Genomic DNA, 21640 nt, shown 5'->3' on the forward strand with positions numbered 1-21640 from the left:
CCAACAGGCTGCCCACTGGGTTAAAGACCAAGGGGCGAGGTTATTTCCAGTAGTTAAAAATACTCCTGGTCCCCAATACCCCTCTGCCTTCTTTTCACTGAAGAAAATCTGATCCCCCCCCAGATAATGATACTCTCCACATATACTCCATCTCTGACTCCCTAAGAGTTTGGACAAAGTCCTTTTTCAATTTTGCCAATTTGGTGGCAGTATAGAGGACCTCCTTGATTGTAACTTGGGGGGACTGATCTTGCTTATCATCATAAATATACTCAGTCTTGACCAAGGGTTGAAATGAGGGTGGTTCTAATTTTTCTACTTTCTCTCTCACTGCCTGCAAGTTGTCAAAGTTGTCAATCTTGGGGATGTTTCCTTGTGGGCTGTACCCTCAAGGAGTTGCTCCTTAAGAGCAGTGTGCAGGCATTTCACATCTCTTTCTTCTTCAAGTTGTTCTTTTAAATCCGCCACTTGTCCCTGAAAGGACCAGATGAAGTTTTGGAGGAAGACAATAATTTGGGATTCAGCAACATGGCAACAGTCCCTAGCTTCTACCACGGCGGCCAGACTGGCACCAAGAACGGCACAAACATTCGATTTTCCCTTTCCTGATCTTACTCTCGCATCCTTTTGCAAGGCGCTCATTTGATCAACCATGCTCTGCAAATTATAGCAATTTCTTTGAGCCCAGTCTACCCTGGGCACAGAGGGTTGTGCATTATGCTTTTCTAAAAAATTAAACAGCACTTTTCTTCCCAAAGGAACAGTGTTACTATTGCTCACTTTATATAAAGCAGGGAAGTGGTCATCTCAGGAAGGCAGCACATGAATTTTAAACACAACACAAACCCACACCCATTACGTTCCTGAGAGGTCTCACATATTTTGCATGAGCTTCACATATTGATTCTCACGAAACAATACGGCACTCTCGTCTCAAGGGATCCTGTCCCTGATGCCAATTAAATGTCCCGATCCAATGTCAGGAAGGTTTTGGTATGATCCCAAGAGCGAGATTAAGACACAAACGAGGTCAAATGCCATATACCCACAACAACTTTTATTATCAACAGTGAAGAGTGGTAGGGATAGGACAGAATGGAAGGAAAAGACAGAAATCAGGCAAGTATCTGGAATAGAATAGCAAGAATAGTCACCAACATGGATCCAGCGGTGTCCCGCTGACCCTCAGGCTCCAGTTCTCCGACGGTGGGTGCACACCCTGGGGCGTTTCCAGGGTCCTTTTACAGGGCACGGTCCCACCGGCGGGAAATCGGGCGCTTGCGCAGAAACCTCACGCGCTGTCCACGCGCCTCCGGCCTAGTCTATCAGGCGGCCTTCGCGTGACTGTGGGCGGGAAACAGCGCCGCCCCGTGGCGGGCAGCCGGCGCAGCCCCCGGCAACAGGCGGCCGCAGCCTGTGCTGTGGCGGCGGACAGGCCGGGGGAAGCGCCGCTGCTCCAGCAACCGCCACAAGTTTCGCCGTCTCTCATCGGGTAAGCACACACACAAGCAAACTTTGAGATAATCACTTGACATTCCAGTGTCTCACATAAAGACATACAGTTTTCCCAGTAGAGTAACTTTGTTCTGAGCCAAGAACATTTTTTCTAGTAGTTTGCAGTGCTGTTTCTTTCGTTCTCCTCAATTCAGCCCAGCCCAGAGGCCCATCTCTGATTCATCTATGAGGAATAAAAAAGACCAGACAATGGACTGGGACACTATTATATTTTGCTGAAAGTTTCTCAAGTATCTCTGATGTTACTCATTAATATTAATGCTGCTCTCATGCGTTGCATATGGACAAACAGGACACCAATAAAACTTAATGTAGTGGTATCTGTGATCTGCCAGGCTTAGAAATAATCTGAATTATCATGAGTCACGCAAACTGGTTTTATTTTGAGTGACTTCTACGGCATACACATTAAAATACATCCTAAAGAACCATTCTGGCTTTTGGACAATTCATTTTTATAGAAATTTAAGGAAGTTAGTAATGCCAGAAATGTCTTTGTCAGAGCACTCAAGAAGATGCTCTTCACTACTCTCAAATACTGCTGTAACCACCAGGGTCCTCCAAGCCCCTTAAACTAAGAGGTCTTTCCTGATGTGTTAGAATAAGGGATGAGAGGAAAGGAACTGCGTGCATCGATACTTGCCTCTTGCTTCAAGTACTAAAGTCTTAGATCTCTGGCACGTAATTGAAGAATTGCAAAAGAGTTTTAAACATTGTGGGTTTTTTTATGGAAAGTTCTGGAAAGTGATACAATGAAAGAATACATGAAGGGGGACAGCTGAATATGGGTTTGGATAATTTTAAGATTATCCAACTTAATTTAAAAGTTTAAAAGACAAGCTGTGAAAATTCCAGACATCAATTAGAGGATTTAAAGCTATAATCCTCACACAGTCATTTCTAATGTCCTAGAATTCATGGTAAGATCTGCTTAGTTTAAATTAATATCCCCCCACATCTCATTTAAGTAGTATAGAAAGAAATGGAGTTGAAAGTCTCAGGTTTATTCCCCAAATGGCTTTCACAGACTAGATGTAGGTAGATTATTTTATTCTCTGTCCATCAGCTCTTCCACCCCTAACATGAATGCTTAATTTCTTTAGAGGTACTTGTAATTCTCATTAACTTGATGAAATAAAATAATTGCTAAAGTAAGTAATAGGTTACATTTAAATACAGTTTTTCTTATGCTGTTTTCATAGTAAAAGTTTCTACTGTGGCCTTAATGTGTTAATTTAAAGAGGAATTCAGCAGAGGGTGTCTTGTACACGTTGAACAAGAAAAATAGAAAATGTTTACTTATATCAGTCAACAGCTACAATACAGTTTAAGTTTGGCAAAGATCTGTAAAGAGCATTTTGAGGACTTGACTCTAATGCATGCTATATTTTGGTGATTCAGTAATAACAGCTGTATTGTGTCAAAGGAACTGCTTTTCATATGTATCAGGTAAGGTTCTTAGTTTTAGTTATGAGACAATTTAGAAGAGGAACTTATTCCATATTAGATTACTGTAAATATTTATTCCACCAGTAGGAAATATCAAATGACAGTGAGGAAAAATCAAAGTTTTGTAGGTTTTTTTTTCCTACCAGAAACTTTAGCATCGTGTCCACTTGAATATTCATCTGGATTAAGTCTTTTACTTCAGCCTTTCACAGCAGTGAAATTCGTGATGGCAGTCAAATCTCTCAAAACTGATCATGTTTTGGAGAGTGAAAGTACTAGGGTCAGAGAGTGAGCTGGTGAAAGCTGTAGGAGCCCCCCCTGCCCTAATGACCATGCTGAGGGGTGTACTGTCTGCAGGACTGTCCCTTCTGTGCGGAGAGGCGGTAAGGGGTATCAGCAGTGAAAACCAGCCACCAGGAATGCGTGGAGGGGACAGAAGAAAGGAAGGGTAGGGAAGCAGCTCAGCATCTACGGCTGAGCTGTATGGACACAGCTGGGTTCCTACCCAGTATCACCTCCCCATCGGTGTTACCACATCACTGTTGTTCTGTGCCTCCCTGGAGACTAACTCCCATCTTGAAGGAAACTTGAAAATCACCACGGTCCCATCAGCAGTGCAGAGCTGGCAGAAGAAACTGGGGTAGTTCACAGAGGACACTTCAGCAGAGCTAATGGCGCTGGGTAGGATGCCTCAGTTAGGATGTTGTTAACATCATTAGCAGAGCTGGGATGATCTGCTAATCTTGCTTCCAATGCCTGAGCCAGCTCAGGTACCTCTGCCCAGCACTGCTCTGGGCCACGTGGCCTGTAGCCAAGTTTTCATGACTTAGGTGGCTGACCTGCTTTCCTTTCTAGATCATTTTTTGTAAACCATTTGTTGTTTGATCATTACATTTCATCTCTTGGATTCAGTTCTAAGTAGGAAATTGATGACAGACATTTTTTCCTCTTTTTTAAGAGGGTGGCTCATCCATAATTTCTCATTTTTTCTGGTTGCAATATTCTTAGCTTTCTGTAATACAGTCCTAGCCTATACATTCAGTAACAAAATGCAGTTACTGCATTCCTCCCCCTTGCAGCACTCCTATAAAATAAACCATTTTCATGAATCAGTGAAGGAAAGATTTCATGCATTGTAACTGTACCTCATCTGTGGTACAGTTTTTTTTATTGTTGTTGTTCTTGTTTTGTTTTGCAAAACTGGTGTCCAAAAATAATAGTGGTGATTTTCCTCAAATATTTCCATTACAATGAGAATAACATAGAAAAATGAGTGCTTTTTTCAAATATCTTCAAGATAGTTGTCACTCTTCTTCAAATTATTACCTGCATCCATTCAGCTAAAAGCAAGCTAGGACCCTTGCATTCAGTAAATGGTACTCAATTATTTTCTCAATTGCCAATATCTATTTTTTTCTCTGGTGAAGTAATTCTTTTTCAATAAATCGCTGTCAGTTACAAAGCCGATCAACACAGTGTGCTAGGGAATAAAGTGTGGAAGCACTAGAAGAGATATTGAAATAAGAATTGTGTTGGCACAGTAACCACTAGGTTTGCAGAATGGCTCTAAGTTTTAAAGAATTGCACCTTTTCACCAAGATAGAGAGTTCTCTGTGGTTAAGGCTGCTTTTCAGCTTTACCCCAGGCCACACCAGCAGCCAGAGACCTGAGACATTTCGGAGCAGTCTTTCTTCTTCAGCCTCCTCCACTTTGCTGTCAGCCCCTGTAGCCCTGCTGTGGAAAGGCACTGTTCCAAGCACCCTGCACAAACACCCGTGGGCATTTCCACACACAGCAAAGGAACCGACATGGCCTTTTCACAAGGCACACAGCCCTGCTGACTTCCTGTGCCAGAATGAGAAGGCAGTATTTTTAAGTGATGTTGTAGCTTTATCTCAGCTGAAGAAAATGTCATTTTGCACTGGCATATACTCTCAGGTGCTTTCTTTACCTTGAAAAAGAAGCCTATTCAGCAGGTCTCCAAGAAGTGCTTGCAAGCTTGCAGGAGCCCACAGATTTCTCTCTGTTAATGCATAGAGCATATCTTAACAGCTTAAGAATGTTATCTTGACTTTGTAATAGTGTCCCCTCCAGGAACGAAGCAATGCCTGGCTGACAGCTAAGCTTGCATTGCATCTGGTACCTGGGTATTGCCTGTAGTGTGCCAAGTCCTATCTACTGAGGAATGCGCTGAAACTAGTGCATTAAATTTATGAAGGACTTTTTTTGCTGGAATGAGGGTGATAGGCTGCACCCTGTCCCCATGCAGGAAAACAAATAAATGGGAGTTGCACTGCATTTGCACTTTTTTCTGAGGGGGTCAGAAAAGGACTGGGGGACAGGGAGGAAGAGTGGGACATGATGAGCCTGACAGACAACTCGTTTGTGTTCAGACCTGGATCAGTCCTCTTTCTTGCCCCCACCAGGGATTAGCTAGTAAGGTGTTTGTCACAGAGTTCAGACACTATCCTTTATTCCCAGTGTGATTCCTTTACCAACAGCGCTGCTTACACAGCTCTTTCTGCACTGGTTTTGCAGCTTTTCAATGGTGTGCATGTCATTTACGCACCAAATCCATTTCTGTAACTTCCGAGCTGGCTGTTTCCAGTCCTTCCTTAAAACTCACCTATGGCTGTTAGATTTGTTTTTTTTAATAATAATGTGTCCAGTCAGATTAAAAGCCAAATTAAACAGAAGCCAAATCATAATATAGTGGAGACATGTACAAAGTCTTGTGTACACAAGTTTCCCTGCATTTGTCTCCCAGTCCCCAGCCTGCCTGCCTTTGAGCTTCCCCACAGCTCCATGTGAGGACAGTGGGCTTGGGACTCCTCTTATTATTAAAAACTGTACTGCATTTCAATAATGCTACCATTACTTTCACTTTTACAAAGTAAAAGCAATTTGTGGAGATTTCCTTATACACACACTTGCTCTAGGCTTCTTGCCTAATTTATATCTCCCTTCTCCTCCCACCTTCATCCTCTGACTCCCTTTACCATCCTCCCTGGTTCCCTCTGGCTACCACTGACATATAAATTTGCAGCAGGCAGCTTTTATCTCAACAATTCTCAGGTCATTCTGCATCCTGTTCCTGCTGCTGGATTTAGAGCGCTGCCTCTCTGCTGCTCTGGATCCAACCCCTTCTTCCCTCCGCTCATGCACATTTCAGGGCCTCGCAGTGTCACAGCCACTGTTGAGTCCAGGCACCCAAAGCTGTGGTCTGTAAAGCATGACAGAGCTCTCCAGGTCAGCTTTCTCCAGGCTTTTAGCATGAGCAAATTGTATGCCCTTCCTCCTTTCTTCCAGAGCTCACGTGAAAATTGTTAGAAATGTCCATGCTTTGAAAAATAAGTAAAATTAGACAGGTTTTTTTTGCATGAGAATAAATCAGCAGGGATGCCTTACTTCTGGATATCAAGTTCTTGTAAAGTTGGGTAAACGCCTCTGAAGGGGGAGAAAAAGGAGAAGTCTGAAGGGACTGAGGAGTGAAGTAAAAGAAGCCGTGAGAAACACAGATGTGGGGCACAAAACAGTGGTGGCAAAGCAACAACATCAATAAGCTAGAAAGATGTCTGGTGCCAGGTGTCTGTGAATCCAACAGGGATGTCCTGCTCCTGTGGTGCCAGATTGGAGGAATGTGCAGCTTGGGAAACCACTCGATCAGCTGTCCATGGAAAGTACCAGTTTTTCTTGGGTTTTGGGGTTGTTCTTACTGCCTGACCATGAGGCAAAGAAATGAACAAATATATCTTTACCTCACCTGTCTGCTCCTTCTTAATTACTGTGGCTTCTGCTCACTAACAAACTCAGATCTCCTGTCAGAATGAACAGCAACTATCCCAGCTGAGCATGTGACAATTTGGCTTCAGCCCCTGCTGTTTTCACAGATCTTAAACTGAGGGCATCAAGTTTTGTGCTGGCACATTTCCATCCTCTTGGACCTCCAGTCACAGGAGTTCAGTATCACGGCCAAAGCTAGCGACACATTGTTCTCCCCCTCCATACACACGGGAAAGCTCATGAACAGGACTGGGTGATCAGTGCTACCTCTATGGTGACCTGTTGAGTTTGAGCAGCTGGCAGAAAGTCCCTGCTCTAACCACCAACATCACTGCTTTGCCGTTTAACTGGTTTACCAACACATCAACCAGCCTTTTAAGGCAAACACACCAACTTGCCATAGATTTTCTAAGACAAAAGGACAGGGTCCTCCTACAATTTAAACATCTCAGTCTAGCCTTCAACTTTTTTATCTGGACTGCTGCCTGAATCAAACTTCTCCTGTTAGTAATGAACTGGTGGCAGAGAGAAAAGAAATTTAAAAATATTCAAAATTTTTCTAGTTTTCAGATGGACTCATCCACAAAAATCACCATTATAAAAACTTTTTTAAAAACGCATATTGGGAATTTCTTGTGCCAGTATTCAGGACCTCTTGCAGAGTTTGGTGCTGAGCATGCTTAGACACAGCTTTTTATATAACTATCCACAAAAACAGTTTCTGCAGATGTGTACCTAGCAACTTGTCAGCTGCTGAAGAGACAGACTGCTTTTACAGGTCCGCTATCACTGTTCCTTTTTTCCAGCTCTTCTGACTTGCTTCCACTCAGCAGCCCAGCAGTAACTCTAAGCAGGTTGCATGTCAGTCAGAAATCTTGGACAACTCACCACTGTGCCTGTGAAATTAAACTCTGCTTTGCACAGACCGTGAACTGGAACATCTTGTGGCTACATTAACAGATGCGCAGATAAATGTTATGCCCAATCAATTCAGCATATCCAGAATATTTCAGCCCCACTGTACATCTGTTGATGTGTCAGACTACATGTTCTCTGTGCATTTCAATGCTGTCAGACGTTTGAGTGTTGCAAAGCCCGCTATTATATTTGAACTACCAGCAACATTTAAGGTTGTTGTCTTTTTCCCAGTTGTGGGGGGAGGATGCATGAGTGGAAAGAGGAGTGAAGATTTTTAGGGCAAAAGAATTGTTAATGGTTTGTTCTTTCCTCAAATCAAACTGCTTCAATCAGTAAGTAATAGTCTGTGTATCAAGGAATGGAGGAAGCACATTGTATTTTAGAGGATCTAATATTTCAGTAAATTTCAATATAGAGATCGTGATGATCACTAAGATTTCCTAGCACAGAAATTCTCACATGTTCTTTGAGTACCTGAAGCTTCTCTGATAATGTAATATTTCCAGATTTCTGTGAAGAGCTCTTCCAGTGTGAAATGGGTGTCTTGACAACAACTGTCTTCTCCTGCCAACCTCAGTCTACCAATCCACATAACCCAGAGGCCTGAACCAATGCTTAAAATCTCAAAGAAAAGCTTTTGTTCTAAGTGCCTGAACACTGTGACATGAAAAGATATGAAAACAGCAGTGTTATTTCCATAAAACCCCAGACAAAAAAAAAAAAAAAAAATGCAAAAAAACAATAGAGGGGAACTGGTAGATGTAACAACAGAATAAAAGATATAGCTGATGATAATACTTGGAATAAAACAGGAAAGAAGGAAACAACTGAAATGTGAATAAAGAGGACGTGGAAAAACAGTGGTGAATAAGGAGGATGGGGAAGAAACACTGAATAGGAAACCATAAAAGATAGGTATCCTGTATCACATAATCAACATCAAATACTTGAACAGAAAGCTCTTGAGACGTGTGATGCCAAACGTGTAGTAAAACACCATAAGCTTTACTCCAGATAAGCCATCAAATTCTACTTCAAATCTGCATTTCTTAAGCTGTTCTACCAAAAACCTCTGCACATTTTCTGGAGAGCCTTTTACTTTAATTCCTCAGGTCTTGGAGTTCTTCTAACATAAATTCTCCAGTGTCCTTCTCTTATTCATACTGCAAATGATTCAACACCTTAGGTCAGCAAAGATTTGGCTTCTCTGCTCTAATAGTTTAACATATGTGTATTTTGTGACTAAAACTTCCTTAACACATTAATCTTAAAGTCTGATAGAGGCTGATTTTTATATGGTTATTTTTATACATTTCTATATAAATATAGATAAGGTAAACACAAAATTTAAAGACTGATACCAGGCAGACTGTAGAAGGAAACCGATTTCCTCCTCGCATGTGTGCATGCTTCAGCATACTAAAGACTGCAGCTTCTTTATCAATTCAAATGCCATTTCTCATCTTCCAATGAAATCTTATATGAATATTCTTCCATTCTGGAGATTTTACAGTTCATGCATTTGTGTATATATTAATTAAATATCTCATTTTCTAGTTGGGTCTCTGATTTGGATCTAATGTTTTGCCAGCTCATTCAGTATTACCTTTTTGATTGGAAAGAATTAATTCATTCCTTGAAGCAGTGACTGTCTTAAATATTCATTTTTTAAAAAGAAAATCTTATTTTAATTATCTAATTTTCTTCTCTTTGGTATCTCACCATAATTAATCCTTTATCCCTTTTTACCCTCAGTGTATTGTTTTAGAAATTGAAAGGGCATTCATCTAAGAAAAAAATAAAATCTCAAATCAGCAGGAAGTGACAGGGAGCTGCAGCATTTCTGTTCTTGTCAAGAGACTTCAGGCACTCCAAATGAAGTGAAGTACCCAATTATTTTTAGATTATGCTCAGTCTTCATACTGTGGTGTACCAACAAGAGGCGTTTCTGTTTCATGAATTTTATCTGGGCAGCTGGGGAATGGTGGGAAAAATCTTTGTACTTCCAGGGTTGTAGTTTTATTACCCCCCCCCCCCCCCCCATTGCTTCTGCTACTGAACAACAGTTTCGTTTTCCCTAATCTGCAACATGACATTTTTTGTGAAATATCCTTAGTGAAAGCTTCTTGTATTTGCACAAAACCATGTGTTGCTGTAGGACAGCTGATCACAGGCCTGGTTTTGAGTCCTGGCAAATGCCGCTCTTGTGTTACCCTCTGAGACATCATATCACTGCTGTTTTGCAGTGGTTCACAGCCTGATCAGCGTTTGACATAAAAATAGAGATTGTTTCCCAGTTTTATGCCCTCTACACATTCTTCTACTGTTTTCACTTCTCTACTTCCCTGCTCTACAACTGGGGCATGTCCCATACAATGGTCTAATCCAAGCCTGGTTACAGCTTTGTTTTGCACAGGCTGTTTGGGGGCTTTTTAAGGCTTTTTGGAATATCCACATGATCAGCCAGCCTCTGTCCTGGTGAACTTGTTACAGAGGTGGCATATGTTCAATAGGATGGAGACAGACAGTGCTGGAGACTGTCCTGGCAGGATTTGAAGGCAGTTGTGCAGTGCATTTGTAGTGTCAGATGGAATGATGTAGGGGAAAATAAACCAGTCTGCTAGTCTGGGATTTGAAATCCAGAGTTTCAGAAACAGTTCAAAATAGCACAATGCCATCTGTCTGTGCACAAATGCAAAACCTGCAGTAGTAACAAGACGATGGCAGCAGTAGCCTTCTGACTGACCACAGAAACATGCAGACCATTTGGTCCAAGCAGTGGAGGCACCGCAGCAGCTTTGTAAGCATCCTGCCATTCCAAGTATGTTCTACATTGTCAGTCTTGCAGATAAATTTTACCTAAACAGGATATTAAATAGCAATTTTTAATGAGTTCTTCAGGAGGAACATTTCATTTCTGTTCTTTTCAACATACTGCATAGACAGAGATCCCTGGAGTTCAGTTTTTCTGACTCGACAGTAAAGCCATAAAGCAAACTCCTGTCTGTCTCTTTACGAGCTATACATACACATTATGGATACTCTTTTGTTGGCTCTTTTATATTCATTTTATAGAGAAAGCCTGGTTTACATCTAAGTCTGGGGAAACGTCAGGCTTGAAACAGTTCCTGGTTTACAGGAGCACACTGCATACTGGAGAGACCGGTGACCCACACTGATGGGACTTTGCAATAAGGATGTGGATTTATGTATCTATTTAACAAAATTCTTTGATTTAATTCTTCAAGTGTATATAACAATATTTCTTATTTCATAGTTGTTCTTCATGTGGAGATAATGTTTAGTAATTTCACCCCGATGCAAAATGCTCTCATGATGATCACAGGCTAAACACATCTGAACATTCTGGAAATAGCAAACCTTGCTCCAAACAGTATTGCTTTTGTCCTTGCATTTTGTTTCCCTTCAAATTTGGTCCCTAAATCAGGCTGATACTCTGTCAAAATCGAGTTGACTTCTTATCAAAACTGTAAGAGTTTCAATTTCACCATTTCCTTTTTTTCCCCTTTTAACACCTGGCCCTAATGCAGGCTGTCTTGGCTCACAATTGAGCCAAACTGTGTTACAATTCAACTGGAGCCTTTAGAGTAATTTTCAAAGTTCAACTTGAGGAAACTAATGGGAATCCTTGACAATGCTGATGTTACAGAATAACCTGTGCATGTAAGAAATGTGCCTGCTTTCTTCCTGGCTGTCAAGTTGTGATGCTAGCAGTTCTGACACACTGAAAACAAATGGTACCTTGTTTCAGAGACACGTGACTATTACTCCAAAAGGAGCGTGCTTTGTTTTAATGATTACAGTGCTGCTGTGAAGCTCATCTGAATCATTTTATAATTGATTTAAAATCCATGCAGGCAATAACTACATGATGTTGGATGGGAAGAGCAGATAGAGAATGTTGTGGTATTAAAAAAAAAAAACTTTAAAGAAAAAACAATTTGGTGAAGAACAGCAGAGTTCAGAAGTGAACCTAGCTAATGGCTAGTAGACTTTGGTGATGGTTACTTTCTAAAGGAGAGTGCAGAATTACCTTCAGGTCACGGCTCTGGACAGTTTTAAATATTAAAATCCTTTTTTAAACAGAGCAGCAAAGCTGTCGTGTAAATTGCTTGAGCAGCATTGACCTTTGCAAACAGGTTTCATTCCTTGGATAGATAATTAGGGATATCTTTCAATCAGGAGGGACAAACTCCTCAAGACTCAGCATTCTGCTACAGAGCTCGAAACACCAGGAAGCAAGAGATTTGCCTCTGATGCACTGCTACGCACAGAGGCAAAGAACAGCAAAAGAAATTTAGTGTACTGTTTTAATTCAGCTCATGAAAGTTATTGTCAGGCAAATAAAACTAGAAAGTGTGTGTTTATAATGAGTATTGCATTAGTCTGTTTCTGTAACAAATAATGGCTGCTGGTTTCCTTTTATCTCAAAAAATCTGTTCTCTGGCATAATAGTACCCCATATGAGGGAAATACATATTGCTTTTGAAGACAAAATTACTCTGATTGTCCTAAATTCAGTGATCTGCAGAACAGCAAACTGAGCAGGTGCTGCAGTGAGAGAACAAGTGGCTTCCTAGCAGGTGACAACAAGCTGGCTTTCCATTCTTAACAGCAGACTTCTGGAAGTTCATTTTGGGGAGTAATTATTGCCATTTGGATCATCATATCTTAGTAATTAAGATGTGAATTTCCTTCTCAGTTGGATCTGTCTTTGGTGTTTGTGGTGTGCTGTCAGTGGCTACTGACATTATTGTTAACGGGGTAAAATATATCATAAACCTCATGAAGTATTTTTTGTATTTGCCTACATTAATAATTGCTATTTTCAGTTATAGCTGATTAGATGATAAATAACACATTAGGTTTCAGCCATGACAGTAATTTAGAGTCCTGATGAGTGCACGAACAGCTCAAACCAAGGTCTTGTATTTATATATATTGAAAGTAAGTTGTTGTAAAGGCCTAGCAATGAGCCAGAAAATTTAAAAGCCATACAGTAGAATAATGGTAATCTGTAACTGGTTTACTTTGTTTCTAAAGGAACAAGTTGTTTTTGACATTTAGGTGGTGTCAGGAAAATCATATTTATTTCCTAAATTGAAGTGTGAACTCTGGAAGAGCCATATGAGTACACAGCTCTCTGCAGACAACCACTGACCATGTATTCAAAAGGGCATTGGCTGAAGGTATTATTTAAATAAAATGCATAAAACCTGATTTTAGGGTTTCTATTTGTAATCTTTGCAGTCAAGAATTAAGTCCTGTGCCAGTCTGCTTTTTGGGAAGACTAGGAATAATTTTGCTCCTAAACTACACAAAAGCTCAAGCTGCTGCCCTAGGGCTGCCCTCATTTCGGAGAGTGACCTTTGCCAAAGGCATCGCCAACAGAATGACTACCAGGCTGGCAGTCCCCCCAAAAACAGAGGAAAAATTGAAACTTTGGCAGGAATAACTATGTGGAATGAATGTCCTGAGAACTGCAAGGTGAAATATATACAAAAGGCATTCCAGGTCCTTTTGCTGGCACTAAGCGCCTCTTTTCTGGAGGACAACCTCCTACAGTTATGGCCTTGTCCTTGAACAATACAATAGCTTTTATGCTTGTAGTGTTCATTTTTATACAGTCTTGCCTTCCAACATACAGAAGGAGAGCAGGTATGTCAGCAAGAGTGATACAAACTCTTTCTACATAACTATTTGCTTTTACTTAGGAGAGATTAGAGCAATCTTACATTTCAAGTTGACATGAAGGAATAGAAGCACACCTTGCTCCCTCTTGAACTTGTAGCAATGCATTTTTTATCACAGCCTTTGGGGTTTCTGTGCAGGCCTTCTGGTGGTGGCTGTCATCAGAGTGATGTGCCTCTTCTCCACACCTTTTCCTCATGACAAAGTACCTCTGAATGTATTTAGCCTCAAAATTAATCTAAGAAGTTAGGAAATGCCTTTCACCTCATTTTATAAATGTAAAACTGAGGCCAAAAGCAACTTGGGCCAAGCGCAGAGACTTGTAGATAGCTTTCCCAAACTACAGAGCCAGTACAGTAGTCATTATACCAACCTTCTTGTCCAGGTGTTTACTCTTGAAACAGGAGAGGGAGACTGGTACTTTTTCCCTGTTTGCTGAAATTTAAGTTACAATTCCTTCAGGGACTGACACACATACTCAACTGAGTGTTTCAGATGTATCTTACATGTTGATAACTAGCTTAATCCTTAAAATTTAGAGCCATGTTTGAGAACAGGCTTGGAGAGATGGTAACATGCACTCCTACTAATCCCCTTCCATATTTCACTGATGAAGTCATTTGAAGATCTGAAACAAAGCTCTGGAAACCCTCCAGTTAAAATGTTTTAGCTAAATCACCATCCCATATATATTATTTAGAATGCCTACATGTTGTAGGTCAGAAAATTTTTTTCATAGTTTTTTCCCTACTATCAATTTACTGTCCTCAGTATGCCAAGAGCAACATTGTTTGGCCATATGTATCAGTATCCTCACACCCTCTCATCCACAAAATTAGCCTTCAATCTACAGCTTTCATTTTTGGAACAAGCATGTGCAGAAAAAAAGAAATCAGTGACGATTTGCTCAAAATTTCCATGAGAGCATAGCCATTTCCCAGAAGGCTTCCAAGAGGAACCTCCCTGATTTTGTTATTTAGGATCAGCTCTCTTAACATCAACTCAGTTGTCATACTAAGATTGTATTTGCTAAGAGGATTTACTGCTGAACCAGTACCAGTGTTTAAAATGATTGATGAGTTTTCTTTTTTAATGTATGGAACAATTACTAGAAGCATATGCCACATGTGGTGCAAGAAGATGTTTTCCTTAGATAAAGTCTTCCAATGTCTTTTATGTCTCTTTTCCTCATCCCCAGACAATCTCCCCACATAGTTAAAAGAAATATTGTGGTGTTCAATTGCCACATGGCCCTCGAGTAAAAATTATTAATTGTCCATGGGGCTGCAGATCTCAGAAAACATGCTTCCCAGGGAAGCCTAAAGCACAGGAACACAAGAACACCCCAGCTACATGATTGCCCTTTGGTGAGAACTTCACCCAGGTTGCAATAAACTTTGAATAAGCCTTGTTACACTACTGGAAGGACATCTTGCAATTAGATAGGACAGTGGTAAATATGGTAAAGGTATTTATCTCTAATATCATGAGATTGCTCCTAATTTCTCAGGCAAAGACTAGCTGAGACTGTCAACGCAGCATCTTATGCAAAAGCTTAGTGTTTTAACTTTATGAGCTGAGGTAAAGCATCACTGTCTGTTTTCACCCAGTGGAGTGAAAGATAATGTTTCTGTCTTTTTCTTTCCCTCAACAGAGAATGGTTTAGGCTTAAATCTCAACTGTGGTATTGCTACATTAACACAAATTAATCCAGCACACTGTGTAGCTTTTCTGTTGTCAGTTTTAACAGATTTCCTTATTTTTTCTAACTTTCTGTACTCATAACAGAAAAAAATAATGGCAATACTCTTGGAATTTCAGTTGGTGTTTTTATCTTATTAAATAATAGCAAAATTGCTAAGTGAATATTCTTATCCCCATTTACAAGCGACTAGCTGAAATGACTACAGTCACTTGCAAGTCTTGCTGTGAACTAATGGCTCATCTGGCAGTTGAAAAAAGGAGTTCCAGCTCTAGTAGACAGATGGCACTGACTGCACTTGGTACCAGATTGAGCCAGAGGGAGCAACCTGGAGGCATCTTCAGTGGTGCACCCTTAAAAGTGAAGCTAATGGGGCCTTTGCCCTTTGGCATCTGTTGAACTTGTGTCCAGGTTCTGTGTCTAAAAGGGTGTGTTTGAAGAGCTTTTTTGTAAGGGGGGGGCTGTATTACTTCAAGTGTTCCTCTGCAGATGCCTTTCAGTCGTGTTTTCGTAAATAGTTCGGGGATCTCACCTCATGCATGACACATGGACTAGTAGAAAATTTGCACACATTTTCTTCAACTCCAACTAAGTGAGCAAGAGAGGTTGCTGTAATGATCTACCTGAAGACAGGCATTGATGTTCCAGTAACATGAAGGAGGTGCCAAAAATAATACTGAAAGCAAGGCCGTATTGCTCACGTTCAAATACTTGATGGCAAAGCTGAACATGCCTCTGGAACTGAAACTCATCAGGTGATGATAGGGTACTCATCATTTAATAATGACAGGAGTATTTAGAGAAATGAGTAAGCACTTGTGGTGAGTCCCAAAAATAATTGCACTCCCTTCAATTAGAGCAGCCATCAGTTTAAATATAGGTTTCAGAGGGAGTGAGAGGGAACCTAGCTAAATAGCATCACAAAACTCTAATGCTGTGCTGAAGCACGGCTTAACAGAATCGTGCAAATTGGAGCAAGAAGCATAAAATAACAGAATGTAATGCTGGGCCTGGACCTTTTAGAATAATTTGTTCATTCACTTCAGCCTTAAAGAAATAGAAAAGGGCTGATTAAAGCAGTTCCCCCTTCCAAATTGTGCTCTGCAGGATGGATTTTTTAAGAGAGTGGTTTACTGAGAGCAAATGCAGTTCCCTTTTTCACTGTAAGGTGAATTTCCTCCCTGTAAATTGCATACATGTCCAGATCTTTCTATAGTTATTATTCACAGTGTCTTTCAGATCACGAAATGGTGATATGCGGGACTGTCCATCAGCCTGAACAGTGATGGAGAGTGGCTACTGTAGCACATGCAATTAGTTCCTAATCCCCATATCAGACTGCAACTTCACTGTGACAGGCTACATTTGCTTTAAGAGAATGGTCCCGATATGATGACAAAAAGAAAAATACTTAATTAAGAAATAATTGCACTTATAGCCAGAAGATATGTTCTTAATGTTGTCTATATTCTTCAGCCTCTCACCCCTCTTGAGCAGAAATAAGAGCTAAATGCAAGTTCTGCCTTCTCCATTTGATACACTGAATAGAAAGCATCCATTGCTTGTAGCTGTAGTATTTATGACATGAGAAGACATTATTCATTTATTACATGGAGGTTATTCAGTATCAGAGAATAATCAAGAGGTTTTGTATATTTATTCATTTTTGTCCCAAATACTGTATACTTTACCATAACTATAATATAAGTCTCCATATGTCTAACTTCCACTCACTTATTCAGGAAGCAAACATTACAGTAGTTTCTCCATTTAAAGAGTACCCTTCCTCTTCACATCTTTCCCTATTTTGTACGTCTCAGGAAGAGGGAAAGTTCAGAGTAGAAACTTGTGTTTCATTTCAGTAGCAGATCCGGAGCTGTCATGGACAGAAGAGACTGTTACATCTGGGTGAATTTTCAGGTCATAAAACCTCTCTGTTCCAAAAACTTCCTTGTGTAAAACACATCTTCCAGAAGGGCACCCAATTTGTGTTTGGAATCATCCCTGCCTTGGGTAGCTTCTTTCAACAGCTAATCTGCTGCACCTTTAAAAATTGCAGAGTTCATTTCCGTAATGTGTTTGGCTTTTGCTGACAGACACTGACTCTTGCTATGCCTTTCTTGGCTTGGTTAAAGAGCTCTTTAGCTCTTTGTACCTTCTTAGGTAGCTTCTCAGCTTCTAGGCTTGTGATCCATGATTTGCTTCCATGGAGCTTGTGCTTTATTGATGTTGTGAATTCTAATTTCATTCATCAAACATGCCATGAAGGCACACATGCCTTTCTAAAATGTAGTCCATCTATACAGCTGTATAGCTTGACCAGACTTGTACTCAGAGTCTGAAATTTGAAATTTAAGGAAACATTTGTATTTATTCATTTATTTGAAGATTTCATTTGTTTACTTGTTCATTTTTTCATTTATTCGTTACTTATAGAATTCTACAGTGTTTCTTCCACTGCTTTTAAGAGAAGTGATATCAGGCTAATTATCCAATAGTTAATCGTCTTATTTCTTCACATCATATTTTTTAACAATTTTCAATTTTTTGGAAAGGACCTAAGCACTCTTCTGGTTTCTGTAACTACTCCAGTGCTTAAAGGTCTGTCAAATGCTGTAGGAATGGTAATCTCTTCAATTTACACCCAGGAGTTCTTAGAGAACACTAATGTATAGATCCAAATAAGCATACATGGTTTAGATTTTATTTGGCATTTTCTTCTGATTAAAAGGAACTGTCACATCCTCATATGATACAAGCATAAAGTCTTAAAAGTGTGGAACCTTGCTCTTTGACATACAAGCTATTCTTAAACATCCACTTCCATCCAGAGATTTCATCCTGTCTCTCCTCCCTCTTGCTGCCATTCTTTATTTGCCTTGGCTTTGGCCAGTTAGGCTTTTTAAAGCACATACACCACATATTGAACATAATCAGGTTATGATTGTCGGTCCCTAGGCAACCACCATCTTCCAGTCCAGTGATTAAGTCATCTTTATTCATCATAATGAAGTCCAAACTAATTACCTTATGTCATAGTCAGTCAAATTTTTAGGGAAAGCAAATTTTTTTTTTTCAATAATCTAATGATGCTTTACTGCTGGCTGCATGGGATCCCAGCACAAGCATCCCAAATTGAAGTCACTATGAAATGAGAATGAGGGGATTTTTTCCACACACAGCAGACATACCTATCATCCTCTTTTCATGAACTTTATTACCATACATGTTGGAACACCTACATTTAAGATCATGCTGGTTTGAGTTACCAACAGAAATCTACCAGTGATGTGCTCCTTCCCTACCATCTATCCCAAGCTGTCCTCAGCATTCTGTAGCCAGAAATTAACATTCCTGTCAAGCAAATTGTCTCACAGGAATTTAATTGTAAGTAAGAATTTTCCATTCCCTTTGTTTATATCTCAGATTCAGAGCTTATGAATACAGGCAATTAAAAATTGATTCTGGCAGGGTCTTTTTCTACTAAATTATTATTTTATACTTCCAAGAGGTGGAATAAATACCCTGCACAGAGCTCTCTTCTTCCCCAGCTAAACTGCTTCCAGTACTTGGGCCAACTCATTTAAATGTAGACTGAATATCTCTAGATTGTAGATTGCCACGCTGAGAGAACTTTCAACTCTCTGCTAAACTCTTGAGTGCCTTCACTACCTACGGTTGAACTACTGCTTGCACAAATTGTATATTGTCTCTGCTAGAATTATTACAAACACCCATTTACGAGTCAGAGATTCCTCATTTACTGATTTTTTTTTTCATTACAAAAATGAGCAAGTCTGTGCATTACTTTGTGGGGACTGAGGAAGCTCTCTCTGATTTTTCTGTGACAAATACTCAAACAGACCAGGACATTGTGTGCCTGTGCAGAACAGGACCCAATTTTATTACATCAAAGCTGACTCGGTTCAGAACAACCAGAGATAATAGACCACAGTAAAATGACAATGGCAGCTGGTTCACAGGTCTCAGATTGCAGTCTCCTCAGAAATACATAGATCATATGTACTCTTAATGTCAGTTTTGTTCAGTGAGGTCCTCCATTTTACATTCTTGTTTAATAAATCCAAATAGGAAAAAGCCCTTCAGTCAGGTATTTACTGCTGCTGCTATTTTCTCTCAGAAAAGATCAGCCATGCTGAGTTTCTAGTCAAGAGGTGAGCATCACAGAATTTTAAATATATGTTCATTTTATGGCCATTCAGTGAGGAAAGTACCTGATGGTATATGCAGTGGTGTTAATGAAATGCTATGGCAAACAAAGGATACGTCCTTACTGATATAGCAGAAATAAGAGGGGAGGGGAACAGATCAGATTAAAGAGGCACCTTTTACAAAAGTGCAAACGCTTGCTGAACCAAAACAAAAAATTATAATTCACACTTGAAACTGTGTTTCCAATGAGTGGTCCCCTTTTAACACAAAAAAAGATAGAAGAAAAAAACCGTAAGCATATGTAAGCAGTACCATATCTCTGGAAATACAGAGAGAAGAAATTACTGCTTTTCTTCTGGAATATATCTGAAAAATATTATGTCTAAACTGTTGCAGAGATAGTAACTACCTCCATTTCTCTATCAGTAAGAGCTGAATGATTCTGCAGTGACCTTTTGAAAGTTTTGCTGTTCTGGACAGTATATAAAAGTCCAGGATGGGGACGGGATACTGAAATTGTGAGTTGAATTGATGTGGCTAAATGTGATACCACACTAGCTGAGTAAAGATCTTAGATGAGGTCCTGCTGACGAGTACCATTATCTCTTGTTTGACTTCTGGAGTGACAGCATATAGGTCTTGTGATCTGAGACTCTGGTCCCACATTTCTTCCATCTTGGTTCCTCCAAGATCAATAATTCCCATTATGGCAAAATTCTGATAAATTGCTAAATTTTTTGGCACTTCTGGCTCCTCGCTGGAGAAAAAGCTGAGCAGGGCCCTATAATGATCTGTCCCCTGGCCAGTCGATTTTTTTGGCTGCAGTGATACTTTTGGCCTGAGTCAGTGTTGGCAGTCTCCTTCCCCTGAAGCTATGCAGCATCTGCATCCACACTGGTGCCACCACAAGTGCTGGTAGCAGCGAGATGAGCGGCAGATAGCAACTGCCAAGCCCAGGCAACCCATGTGAGCTGTAGCCTACATTATCGTTGACTCTTCAGGCTGCATAACATCAAGGAGGATGAAAAGGAATTAGATAGTTGGTTCCAAGCACAGTCTGCAGTGGACCCACATCCCATGGCCAAACAACCAAAAACTCCCCCACCAGCACTCACAGAAGGGAGGGGGGCCGATCATGCAGAAAAATGGAAGCTTGCAACGCAAGGATATGCAAAAGGAAGAGACTTCCCCCAAAGCCTGAGGTGCCCTTGCAGAACCACTTCACTGCTCTGCAGACTGAAGAGGAAAGACCCATCACAACAGGAGAGACGCTGGCGCTGAGTAAGGCAGCCCAGTCTGCTCCCCGTATAACAACCAGCGCAACTAAGAAAGGGCGACAGGTGATAGTAGTATGCAGCTCTCTTCTGAGAGGTGCGGAGGCACCATCTGCTGACCTGACACGCTCTCTAGAGAGGTGTGCTGCTTACTGAGGGATTGTCACCAAGAGACTACCAAGCCTCATCAGTCCACTGTTAGCCGCTGCTGTTGTTTCATGTGAGCACCAATGATACAGCCAAGAGCAGTCTGAGGAGCATCAAGAAGGATTACAGAGCCCTGGGAGTGGTGGTAAGGGAGTCTGGAGTGCAGGTAGTTTTTTTCATTCATCCTCCTGGTCAAAGGAAAGGGGTTTGAAAGGGCCAGTCAAATCTGGCAAATCAACAATTGGTTATGGGACTGATGCCACAGCCAGGGGTTCAGCTACTTAGACCATGGGACTCGCTTTGAGAAATCTGGTCTGTTGGGGGCTGATGGGGTCCATCTGTCAGAGACGAAGAGCATCTTCGGTCATAGGCTTGCCAAGCTGGTGAAGAGGGCCTTAAACTAAAGTTGCCAGGAGAGGGGTACTTCAGTCCATCCCACACCTACCAGTTTGATGCCCAGAGGCTGGAGAGGGATCACAGGGAAGCAGAAGACCACCTGAAGAGCAGCACAAAGGATTCTGGCCAGTAAGTCAGCTTCATCGGAGGCCCAACTTAAATGCCTCTGTGTAAATGCATGTATCATGGGGAATAAACAAACTTAAATGCCTCTATGTAAATGCACATATCATGGGGAATAAACAAGAGGAGTTAGAGACGTTCACATGCCTGCAGAGCTAGACCAGATCTTATTGGTATCACAGAGATGTGGTAGGTTGACTGCTATGACCGGAGTGTTGGAATGGAAGGATAGGACTTTAGGAAGGTCTTTAGGAAGGAAGGCAGGGGAGACGAGGAGGGGGAGTCACCCTCTATGTCAGTGACCAGCTGGAGTGCTGCCTGGGCATGAGTGAGGAGCCGACCAAGAGCTTATGGGTCAGGATTAAAGGGAGGACAGGAACATGTGACGTTATAGTGGGGGTCTGCTATAGGCCACCTGACCAGGTAGACTGAGTGTATGAGGCCCTCT

At 40.9% G+C, this 21640-nt stretch overlaps 1 protein-coding gene across 1 annotated transcript in view; it reads left to right on the top strand.

Moving 5' to 3' along the window:
* CNTNAP2 (contactin associated protein 2) overlaps positions 1-21640 on the top strand; it is a 1208535-nt gene that overhangs the window by 1139478 nt on the left and 47417 nt on the right. The gene's annotated exons all lie outside the window — the stretch shown is intronic.

The sequence above is a fragment of the Strix uralensis genome, chromosome 1 (genome assembly GCF_047716275.1).
Source record: "Strix uralensis isolate ZFMK-TIS-50842 chromosome 1, bStrUra1, whole genome shotgun sequence".
NCBI classification, from domain to species: domain Eukaryota; kingdom Metazoa; phylum Chordata; class Aves; order Strigiformes; family Strigidae; genus Strix; species Strix uralensis.